Consider the following 12,766-nt stretch of genomic DNA (forward strand, 5'->3'; position numbering starts at 1 on the left):
AAACACTAAACAAAATTTAACTGAAGCCAATGTATTTTGATATAATTTTCGATCAAAGATCAATAATTGAGAAATACATAAATCCACTGATTTTATAGTTTTCTTATTGAATATAAAAGAATCGTAGCCTAATTGTTTTCAAAATGATGGATGTTTTTAATGGATGTTCTTATAAATAAAAACAGAAAAATCTAGAAAAGTTTTCTGTTCAAAATCCAAATTGAATTTGTCAAGTCGTCTTGCCAGGCAGGGTTTGGCGACCTCATCGTAGCTGTTGGCTAAATATGAAGAAGTGCAAATACAGAAGATGACATCCAAAGCGATGCTGGGAAGATAAGTATCAACAATCAAATCTTTCTATAACGTCCCTTAAAATAAACAAATGAAAAAAAATTTAATCAAATCCATTAAAGACGAAGATGGGGCCTGGTTGTTTTCAAGCACGTTCAAATCAGGAAATAGTCATTGAATTTTTTTATACAAGAAAAATAAAACGATACGTAGATTACTCAACATTTTTCAATAAAAAAATATTATATTCATATCACATCATTTATTATTAAAAAAATTGGATGAATCTAGCAATCACGAAATTAAAAAAATTAGCGAAGTGATATACGAGCAGAATATTTTGATGAAATAGTACGAATTTATTTATGTCATATTTTAGAAACACAATATTTACTAGATATCACCATTTCTAAGTGAAAATAAGATAATTGTCGCGTTTTATAATAACGATATTCGGTAAATATCACATTTTTAAAAGCGCAACATTATTAGACTGTGTTATTTTTAGCTCAATTAATTAACCGGTTCATAATGATTAGTGAAACTAGTTGATCGATTCTAAAAATAACAAGGAAGATGTCAAAACCAGGGAGCCTCGGTGAGATTTTTTATGTGTAAAGATCTGATGGTCCATGTAACGATGCAATAACTACTATAAGAAAAAACATCCTTCAAAAACTCTGGTAAAAAATTGAGTGCAATCCAATTTTTGGGTTAAATTTTATGGCTCCTTTGAGTTGTTATTTTGATTTGACGCAACCAAACTTCCTCTTGGTCTCAGACTTGTCCAATTGGTTTATAAATACATCTGTTAGGGCATCCACGTAATCTATTTAGGACACATCCTCATTTAGTTATAATATAGTCACACTTGATTACTCAAAATCACTCACTACTGTGTAAACAATAACTTTTTGAGATTTTAATTAGAGTTTATTTTTTAGTTTACAAGTTGGAGAAAAATATTTTTGACTTATAATATATATATATATATATATATATATATATATATATATATAATTTTTTTTGTAAAATTATGATTTTTGTGTGAAACAATACAATTAAATCCAATCAGTTGAGACATAAAATTAAAATTTAACCATGTTAAAAGTATGACATAGTTAAATTTTACTATTTCATCGAATCTTTATTTATCAATATTATTTTGTCTAATTTCTATGTTTAGGGTGATAATATATTAAAAAAATCCACCACATTTAATTAATCGTGTCGAGGCGTCATAGTTGATGGAACTTATGTTTAGGGTGATAATATATTAAAAAAATCCACCACATTTAATTAATCGTGTCGAGGCGTCATAGTTGATGGAACTTTCTGGTTCAGGTCATATAAAACCAATGCATGCCGTCGTGGGCTTGATGATGGTTTGTATGATTCAATTAATCCCTTAATTAGCTCTTTGAATATTAATCAACGCGTTTTAGCTCGGATGGGCATTGCATTGCTGCACACTCTGTGGGTTTTATCATTACTCAAGTCTGTAATGATTTTATTGTTGGGTGAATTGAATTAAACTTTCACCTCACAGTATTTATTAAGCTCCTCTACCAAGAAACACGAAGAACAGGCCCCGAATTATTCAGCAAGGTCTTCGAAAGTAGACATGCAATGTCATCAAGCTCCATGATCAACTGTGTTCTTACTTCTCCACGTTCCAATCACCTCTTTTTTTATTTGATTTATAAAGGATTATTACACCTTCATAACTGTTAAACACCGAGGTTAAAAAAATTAAAAATGCCCTTTAAAAAGTTGACTCGAAGAACTATGAAGTAATTAGATTAAAAATGTCCTCGTAAAGGAACTTCAATTATGTTTTGAAAACCTGCAGCGTGTGTTCAAAACAGAGTAATGCCAACAGAGGCTGCACATAATCTACAGCCCTCGGTCAAGCTACGTTTTAGAGATGCCATGCCACCAATCTGCTACCTCGTCATCTCGCTGCCTCCCATCAACAGGAGCAATTCATTTTCCCCTTTATGTTATCTAAATTTTCAATGTCATTTTATATGCCTCGCTTTTATTTCATTGCATCGAAGACAAAATGAAAGGGAAATAACCTAATTTATGAGCAAGATTTCTGAATTGGATAATTAGTTAATTTTAGTAATATGATCTATTTTTTTAATTAAAATTACTGGTATTTTGTACTTATTATTTGGTAGACCAAGTTAGCTGGCAATACCATAAAAGATTGGGTTTTACCTGAATATTCTTAAATGCCTTTTTTTTTATTATTAGGATAGGATACCATGATTGATTTGGGGGTTGTCGACCTGCTTTCTCCCTCGAATTTGCTTACCTAATGAAACATATGCGTGGGCACATAAGTTTTAATGATTCCATCAATTCTTTGGAGTAGAGAAAAGACGAAAGGGTGGGCATTGGAAACATTAATAATTATGAGGAGTAAAATTGATTGTTCAAATGGACAAGAGATAACATTCGGAATCGCGGGGGTGCACCAGTAGCTTACCTCTAGGACTAGAATCAATTTATTAATTATGCCTTGCAAGTGCAGATAACAACTGCTTTTTTCTCTTATTACAACTGTATTAATCACGATTAAATAAAAATAAAATGGTGAATTTTAATTTGCATCCATAGGGTATTTAAAACAAGAGCCTCATTTTCAGTGTAGCTATCCACTTGGTTTGTAAGGGAAAATAAAGGTATGAATTTTAATTTAGTTCTTAAAAGTTTAAAGAATATCTCAATATCATCTAATGAGTATTAAAAACTAAAAAAACACCAATATCAACATCAATATCAATTTTTTTCATTCACTAATGCTACAATGAAACAAATCCCAGTCTCTCATTCAATCTTCATGTCAAAACTCTTATCATTATCATTTTTTTTATGTGTATTTAAAAATGTGATTGCGGTTGCTTTTCAAAATGTTTTTTACTCAGAAATGTATTAAAATAATATATTTTTAAATTTTTTTTTTACATCAGCGCATCAAGATGATTAAGAAACACAAAAAAAATATTAATTTAAAGCAAATAATTTTTTAAAAAAAACACTTTAAATCCCTTTACTTTTCTTGATCTATCTCTCTGAATTCTCATAAGAGATGGTGGAGAATGAGAATGATGAAGGTTCTAACTAGAAAATTATGTTTTCTATGGGAAAGACTTTACATGAAAAATATCTTTTTATTATTTTCATTATCTTTACTTCCATCTTAATTAATAATCATCAATAATTGTAAAAAGGTTTTTTATAAGGACTAAACTGTATATTTCAAGAAAACACCAGGATAAAACTCTTAAATAAGGATCAGTAACATCAGTTTATAAATAAAATAACATATAAGAATTAAAACAACTTTTTATCAAAACTTCAGGGACTGAAATGAAATTTTATAAAAAGCCTCCATTCATGGCCAGCTAAAAAGAAAAAAGGTGGCGTGTCAGATTGAGACCATGCATTGACAGGTAGTCCTAAGACTTTTACTGCATGTTTTCTGATACCAATCAGATCGAAACCACGAACCGACAAGCAATAGGGGAAATATAGCAGTAGATAGGAACAATATTCTGAAAGATAACGAGTCACAATAAGCTGCTTAAGCATAAATTCCCACTCACTTGATCAACAAGACTCAGGCAAATTAAGCTTCATTTTTTATTACCGAAATTGGTCTGCACCCATCAACTCCTAAGAGATTCAAAGAAACCAAATGTTAGTATTGAATTCTTAAATGATCATGAACAAAACTTTATAAAATTCAAAAGCAACAAAAAGACTGAGACTTGTGGGAAAGCTTGAGATACATGTAGGAGCTCCCTTCAATCCAAGAAACGATAGGAGAAGGCAGGCAACGTCTCCTTGGTCATGCAAACCCTTAAGCTGCAGCTCTAACTAATATATCCTGCGCAACCCAGAGGTATCCATGAACAAGCAGACGAGTATACTCACTTTCTTTCCTCATTTTGAACCAAAGAAAGCTCCCAAATTTACAAGCAATATATAGCTTCGAAGTAAGAGAAGAAAAAAACGAAGTGTACACCTGTTGCAAAAGGGATAATGCATGGCGAATGGTTAACTGGAGATAGAAGCTAGATTTTGGAGGACTAAGGTTGAATACAGGGCCTTTATATGGAGAAGAAAGGGTAGGTGAAAGGCAAAGGTGAATCGAATAAGACTGAGAAATTAATAAAAGCATTAACTGGGAAAGTGAAGGAAATCTAGGGGGACAGATTTTCTGTCCATACGAGAGACGGAAAGAGGTGAGATATCTATGGGCAAGTTTTAATTTCCGGTAAAAAATATTTAAGAGGAGATTGGTTTTCGGGAGATGGGGACGGGCACGTATTTATAACTCCAACTTTTAGAGAACGGGCCATTCTTTTTTGAACTGGGGAAGTTTTATCCAGCATCGGAGGCCCATTGACATATTTAAATCGGGCTCGATTGAATATGATATAATGGACATAAATCTATCACTTTCATTTATTAAAATCTAGATTCTACCTTTTTTTTTCTTTCTTTTGAACCTATCTGGGGAGGTCCTATTTGGGAGAAACTATAATTTTTTTTTTAAATGATTCGATATAGTTTTTCTGTATTAAAATTTCGTGCAGAATAATACATATCAAGTGATAATAATAGAGTCTGGAATGGGTTGCAATCGAGCCTTGCAGGTTAATCGAGTCATTCAAGTTTTTGATTTTTTATATTTTTTTAAACTCAGCTAAATTTTAGTCCTAAATCAGCTGAGTCCGAGATCATCTTGTTAGACTGAATTTTAAATTGAATTTTAAAATTACAAGTTATCATTTTTTAATTTGATAAACAAATTGCCGCAATTTAAAACAATATCTACGTTGTTTTGCTGGTGGGAGAATCAAAATCCTTTGATCAATTTTTTTACCAACTCAACTAATTTAGAGTAGCTGAAATCAAAAAACAATATAAACAAGCTAAATCTGCAACTGAAAAGGATGCTTAACAAAATGTTCCCTAATTATTGATCTCATCTCCCGCGAATTGATGATATATTCTTAATGCCCGCCGCCATCCACAAAAACTACCAGCTGGTCCACCGTCTTCCAGGACTCATCCAAGTAAAAAACCTGAAATCAATCATATATGTGATAGTCTAATGATAAAAATTTAGGATTAAAAAATTTATTTTTTTTATGGTTTTAGGTTCGAGTTCTGTGATTACTCATATAATGGCCACTAAAAACTTACATGGTCATTAACTTCAAGGCCCATGAAATTAGTCAAGTACACGCAAGCTGACCCAAACACCCACATTTAAAAAAAAAAAAAAACCTAAAATCATCTTGATATCTAGTCCATCTAAAAAAAAAAAAGAGAAAGAAATCAAGCATTTCAAGCAACAGCGACCACAGATACCCAATATCGTGTGGAAGATTTTGTGGAGAATTGTCAATTAACTTTTAATTGCTGCTATATATTCCTTGATCCGAAGATCCCAGAAAAAACGAAAGACAGCTAAAGTGAAATAAAGCAATTTGCATTCTAGCAAGAGTAATATAAGGCTGCTAGAAAGTCCATAGGAGCTCCCTTCACCCCAAGACCAAAAAGATCAAGGCAACCACATCTCCTAGCACATGCAGACCCTTAGCCTGCGCAGCTCACCATGGCTACGTGCACACCCATGGGTATTCATGAAGTAGCAGAAGTGGTTTACTTTCACCTCCTTTCAGATCTGGAGTGAGCAAGCTCCTATTTAAAGGTACCCAAGAGTCTCTTAATCAACAACTGTTCAGAGAAGGCCCTGATTAAATACACTAAGCCTAATTAATTAACAATATGCGAAATCAAATACACTTCAATAAAAAAAGAGAGGATGTGAGTTGAGAAGCTTAGGCGAACAAGGGCAGTGGTCTCTCTCTCTATATAGGCCACGAGCATGGTGTCTAGTCATCGGGTATGCAGATATATGCAATCTACACCATTAATGCTGAAGATGTCCAAAATCTGAGAAAGGGATCTTTTTGTCCAAATCAATGAAACTTTTTATACAAAACTCAGCGAAATTAGTGCTAATGAGATTCTTTTCCTAACTTTTTATATATTGGAAAGAATTAGTTACCGTTTTTATGCTAACGTTGTACTCAAGGATGGTGGGAATCAAAGTGGTTATTGTTTTCATGGTAAGAATTGTTTTTTAAAGTATATTTTATTGGGAAATAAATTCAAATAATAATTTTTTTAATTTTTTTATATCAATACATTAAAACGATTTAAAATTAATTTTACATCAAAAAGATTTAAAATTATAAAAAAATTAATTTAAAATAAAAAATAAAAAAATTCAACAACATTTTTAAACAAAAAAACAAACAAACACACACTCACGCTTCACTGTCAAGGAGCCTATATTATTTTATAAGATAAACCATATTTTAATCCCTATAATTAATCAACATTCCACTTCTTTGTCCAATATTACTATTATAGTCTCCAAATTACCCTAGAGGCAAGTCCATTTTTTGGATTTTCTAATATTTTAAGTTTTCTATTTTTAAGATATTGTCACTTGCATGGGGATTTAGAAGGAAGATTTGAGAGTAAAATAGAAAAGTAAAAGACAGCATAAATGGGTGAGATTTCTATTAGATTCTTGTTAACTACTTAGGTGCTGTTTGGGAACGCGACTGCGGCTGCGTTTCCAAAAAATTTGAATTTTTTTTTGTTAAAAGTTAATATGATTTGTATGTTTTGGATCGTTTTGATGTGCTGATGTTAAAAATGATTTTTAAAAAATGAAAAAACATCATTGACATGTATTTTGGCACGAAAAGTTATTTGAAAAGCACCCGCAACCACACCACCAAACACGCTCTTAGTCTTCGCGGATCACATATTAAAGTTTGAAAACTAGGAGGTTGTTAATTATTAGAAGGCGGGAGTGAAATATGGGAGTGAAATATAGGTGAATTTATAGAAGCAAAAATGTTGATGGAGATATAGGTTGTTAATTTTTTTTTTATTTCAATGAAGTAAAATATTTAGGTGTTTACATCTGCCATTAATTTATAAACTACAATTGCCACATCAGTTAAACAATTAGTACATTTTTTTTTGTTGAGGACAATGTTAGTTTTTTTTTAAAGAGATATTTTTAGACTAGTTTAATATAACATATAAGGTATTACTATGTTTTTTTTTTAAAAAAAAAACATAGACTACCCAAGTTGAGATTAAAAAATTCATATAAAAAAATTACTTGTTATAATCTAACTTGAGTTTTAAATCCTGGTAATTAATTAAGAAAGGAACACAAATCTGCATCGTTAATGGTATAAATCTGCATCATTAATGGTGAATTAATATATTTTTTATACGTTAACTTAATTCAAAAAGTTAAAGGCAAGGCAATAACCTAACGTATTTAGACTTGATAGAACGTCAAACCTAAATGACATGGGCCTAATTTACTTTTAGGCTCGACATCTTTGGGTTTAGTTGCACGCCAAGTCTAATTACATGTGGGTTTGATGAGGAGTCTCACAAAACCTCATTGAATTCAGCTACGTGCTACACCCAAATACATATAAGTCTGGCCAAATATCAAGCCTAACATCCATGAGTTTAGCTATGTGTTTGGCTTAAGTACATATAGATCTGACAAAATACTAGACCTATCATCCTTGAACTTGGAATCATTCCAAACTAAATACTAGACTCATTACCCTTAGATTTAGAATCATTTCAAACTAAAAACTAGACCCAACATCTTTGAGTTTAGCTATGTGTTAGGCTCAAATACATGTAGATTTGACAAGATGACAAACCTACATGTACTAGACCCATCACCCTTGGATTTGGAATCATTTCAAATTAAATACATATAGAGTTGATAAATTTTTTAGGCCCTGTGTTGGGTCACATGGATTTATTTGTTTATTCTCATGTCTTTAATATAAAATGTTAAAAGTAAAAAATGATCATCTCTCTACATCTCTGAGTGCATAGGAAGTCTCTAAAAAACCTACCATATTTCAATCAATATTAATTTTATATAAAAGATATATATCCCTCATTAATGTTATGTAAGAGATATTTATCCTTTATTAATTCTATAATGAGAAAATGACGTTCTAACCCCTCTTTTCAAGTAACATGATAAAATTCAGAGATTATATATATCGTCTGAACTACTTAGTAAAGGATTCATTTTTTTTCTATTCAAACTTTTATTTTACAGAGCATTTATTATATATAACTAAGAACAAACACTCTTGTTCTTAAGAATTTAAAGCTCATTTTTTTATTTATTACAATCTCTTATTAAAAGTTACTGATTTTACTATAGGAGTATCTCAAAATTTCATAAAAAAAATTGTTTTATAGATGTTAAGTTTTCTATTACCAATCTTCAACTTCTTAAACTCTAAAATAAAAAATTAACATAAACTTATAATTATGTTATATCTAAACACAAAAGAAACTCTCATATATGAGTATATTGAATTTTAGAACATCAGGGAACCCCTCAACTACATTTCAAAAGTGCTGTAATCATTGAAGCCTTTTCCATACAAGTAAAAGAGGTAAGGTTCCCAAGATATTGGAAGCAGCAGGTTCCTTTTAAATGTGGTGCATGATCGATCACATCATCAAAGCTTGCAGTGGGGAATCAGTACCTTAACAAGGCATACTAACTTTAGTTAACATAATAATTTGATAGAAGTTAGAACTCGACACGATATACTCGGCTGCAATGGGAATTAATCGAGTAATTACTCTCAATTTGAATCTTATATATAGCAGTAGTAACACTGAAATAACTACCTGAGAAATAATTAGCACCTGGTAGGTAGATTATCTTCCCTGATAGAGGAGCATTGCATGCCATTGAGAAATAGAAGTTTTAAATTTCATCTTCTGTGTAAGAAGATCCATTTTTACGTATGGTATTATCCTGCATGGGTTCTACAAGTCAGAGTGGTCAAGAAACATATATCCCCGACAGACAACTCTGAGTTAATTTTGAAACACAAAAAGGCAAGTGGTTTTGGAGCCTTCTTGGCCCCCTCATGGCTGTTTTGCACTGCGTACGTTGCTATGCTATGACAGCATTACTATGTAATGCTGTGGTGTGAAATTGTGTGTTTTAAACTATTTGGGTATAATTAAGTTGTTGTGTTGTGCCGGGACTAGCTAGAATCTTGATCTGATTGTTCGATAATCTCTATTGTAATTAATGCTGTTTAAATTAAAACTACTATTAAGGATGGGATTTAAACTTATTAAAGAAAATTAAATTAACTTATTTGAAAATATACTTTGTTCACTGATAAAATGAATTTCTTAAAATAATATAATTAAAAAATAAAATAAAATAAATGAGAATTAAAATATTATATGTATTTTTTAAATATCCATAATGTTTTTGTTATCAGAGATCTTTAAAGTTATTTTTGTCTTTTAAATGAAATAAATAGCTTTGTAGTTTCAAAAAAAAAACATTAGAAGCTGATTTTTTTTTTAAGTGAAATCATTTTCTACTTCTAAAAGTTAATCAATGAATTATTAAATTCTTTACTAAACCCTTATTTAGTGATTCTAGTTGCTTTGCTCCTATAAAATTTTTAAAAATAATAAAATAAGGGGCAGACAGGTTATAGGTGTGTGAAATTACAACCTTTTTAATTTATGTTCCTTACACATATTGATCTACCAGTTTTAGACAGTACCAACAAGACTTGTGCCCAAAGGCACTAATTAATTAAGCAGTAACCAAAATTAATTTATTGAGAATAAATAAGGGGACGGCCCCGACGTCGGAGGAATCGTTACAATGTTCCCCGACGGAGGAATCGTTACAATGTTCCGGCGCAAGTAGAATCAATAATGAAGCTGATAAAACTTCGAAGAGGATATTCCATTATTCTTCCCTTGGCCAGTAGCGAGGGCAGCCTCTCCGCTGGTTGCCTTGCGAGGCGCAATCAACCTGCGGATTCTTTAATAAGGACACAACTTCTAAACTCCAATCAACAGCCGATCGATCCTTCACGTGCGTGGAGGCCACAGGCTGTGACCGCTGGTCGACCTATATCATGAAAACTGATCGAGTGAAAACATATAATGATAACTGATAAGAGGAATAGTTTTGATGTTACACAAATTCTGAAAAAAAATAAAAAAACCAAGGATCGACTTATCATAAGATCATGCGTTTTTTAATGCCATTATTTAATATTTATGGGAATTGAAAGGGGAATATTCGAAGTTGTGCTTTCTTCCAGTGGCCAGGTGGCACCTAAAACAATCGGCACCAGGAGGTGGCAAGGCATTCTGATCAAATAATTAGCAACTGCGCGCAGGCTGGTTGCAAGTTATACTATTAATTAATTCAATGCAAGAAAAATAAGGAAGTCTCTTATTTCATCAAATAACTTCATGTTGGGCATGGATCCTCGGCTAGGAAGGATAGACTAAGATGATTTTGGCACAAATATTTACGAAGGAGAGGAGATGCATTTTAATGACGTTGTAAGCACAAGGCGCTGTAACTAAGCAGGAAGAACTCCATTCTCCAGTATCTTTTCTAATTATTCGAGGTTGAGAGAAGGCATCGCATATTATTTTGCATGGTTTTCAGCTTTGTTCATTGTGTGAAAAATGAACAAAAATACTTACCTTTTCTTTTCAAGAAGGGAAATTAAAGAGTACTGATTGACAGCAATAAAATGAAAAGAGAGAAAGAAAGCAAGAAAGGGTGAAAGACCATCGAGCTCCCTTCACTCCAATACAAAAAGGGTCAGGGTAACCACGTCTCCTAGGTCATGCAGACCCTTAGCCTGCGCAACTTCGCCTGCACCGTTGCTAATTCTGCGCACCCAAGGGTATTCATGAACTAGCAGCCATGGTCTACCATCGAACTCCTTTCAGGCATGGAGTGGGGAGAGCTCCATTGAGCCTCACCAATATCCTAACCAATTTGCTACGTGATAATGCATGACAATAAATACAAGTACAGCTATGTTGATGTAATAAAGCATAGTCTAGTATATTTCACATTTATATATATATTAAGTAATAAAATATCTATGGAATCATGTTCTTGCACTTTTTCTTGGTGATGGTCATGTTTTGTACTTTGAGTGAGCGGGGGAGAGAAAGAGAAAGAAGGGGAGCAACAAAAGCAACATTGACTATATAGCAAGTGAAAACCACATTGATGGAGGGAGAAGTCGATGCTTAAGATTAGTGAACAAGAGGGATCCTTTTATAGGGCAAAAACAGGGTCTCAAGATTTAATCTGAGCCGTTGTTGTTAAGAATCTGATAATGGGGTTTCTTTGCCTAATTTATTTTGAATCACTGCAAATCTGATTGGTATTTTTCTCATTGCGTAACATTAGTGTGTAATTATTGGCTGGACTAATATGTGAATTGTGAATAATACGCATTAATATTTAAGTTGGTTCTTGATCATGGAGCATGACCGTGCAGATCGAGGGTCCTACCTAGTCTTTGAACAAAGATAGAGTATAAAACTAATTAAGTGGAATTGTTGTCGCTTAATCATTCCCTGCTTTTACCAGAAAATTGAAAAGATCGGTGTCCCACAACTGGGATGCTCATACTAAAATATGGCTTGCAAACATCACCGTGGACCAAGGTTAATTAAGGGCATGTTTGGATGCTTCCTTCATTCAAGAGGTGCCTTTGTGACTTTTCAGTTCTCTCCATCAATGGATTTTGCTATAGTATCTTGATTCCTGCTAGAAAATCATTTCAATAACATAGTTTAAGAGGCCCAATTGGTAATTTGACAGTTTAATTTTATCAAGATTATGATGGTTTGATGAAGTGATTTTCGTTTGTTCTAATTAATTACTAACAATGATTTAGAGGAAGTAAATATCTCTGAACTATCTAGGTAAAGATTCAGATTTTTTTTTAATAACTTGCATATATTTTAAAGCATTAATCATCTTAAAATACAAGAATAAATATATTTGTTCTTGAAATTTAAGTCTATTTAAGTTATTTATTGTATTTTTTATAATATTACTGACTTTATCATTATAAGATCTTTAAATCCTTCTAATTGGGATTGTTTTTGTAAGTACTTATATTTTTACAATTAATTTGATGCTTCCTGAACTAAGAAGAAGAGAATTGCTTACTCAAATAACTTAATTAATCATAATTCATAAACTAAATAACTTTTATTACTTAAATTTTTTAGGTTTTAGAATATCATTGCATATCAAATAAGTTGAAAGTGAATTCCGGGAAAGTATTTTCTAATGTTTGGTAGTGTAATGGAAAATAAGTTGGAAAATACTTTCCAGTGTTTGGTTATGTCATAGAAAATGAGCTGGAAAATAACTTATTAATGTTTTATTTTTCTCAACTTTATTAAAATAATGAGGAACAAATCTTACAAATTAAAAAGTTTAATGAGAATGAAATTGAAAAAAAATATAATTTCATAAATTATCTCAAATAAA

The 12,766-nt window shown here is 31.8% G+C and overlaps 1 long non-coding RNA gene across 2 annotated transcripts; it reads right to left on the reverse strand.

Annotated features, from left to right (window-relative positions):
* Positions 1-2,772: 2,772 nt before the first annotated feature.
* On the reverse strand, positions 2,773-4,594 carry LOC133681420 (uncharacterized). Of its 2 annotated transcripts, none has more exons than XR_009836515.1 (2): positions 4,331-4,594; positions 2,773-3,978 (listed from the first exon to the last, which is right to left on the reverse strand). It is a non-coding gene; the product is annotated as an uncharacterized LOC133681420 (long non-coding RNA). The 2 variants fall into 2 exon arrangements; XR_009836516.1 differs by having other exon boundaries at positions 4,095-4,594.
* Positions 4,595-12,766: the final 8,172 nt, after the last annotated feature.

Source organism: Populus nigra, chromosome 2 (genome assembly GCF_951802175.1).
Source record: "Populus nigra chromosome 2, ddPopNigr1.1, whole genome shotgun sequence".
Taxonomy (NCBI): domain Eukaryota; kingdom Viridiplantae; phylum Streptophyta; class Magnoliopsida; order Malpighiales; family Salicaceae; genus Populus; species Populus nigra.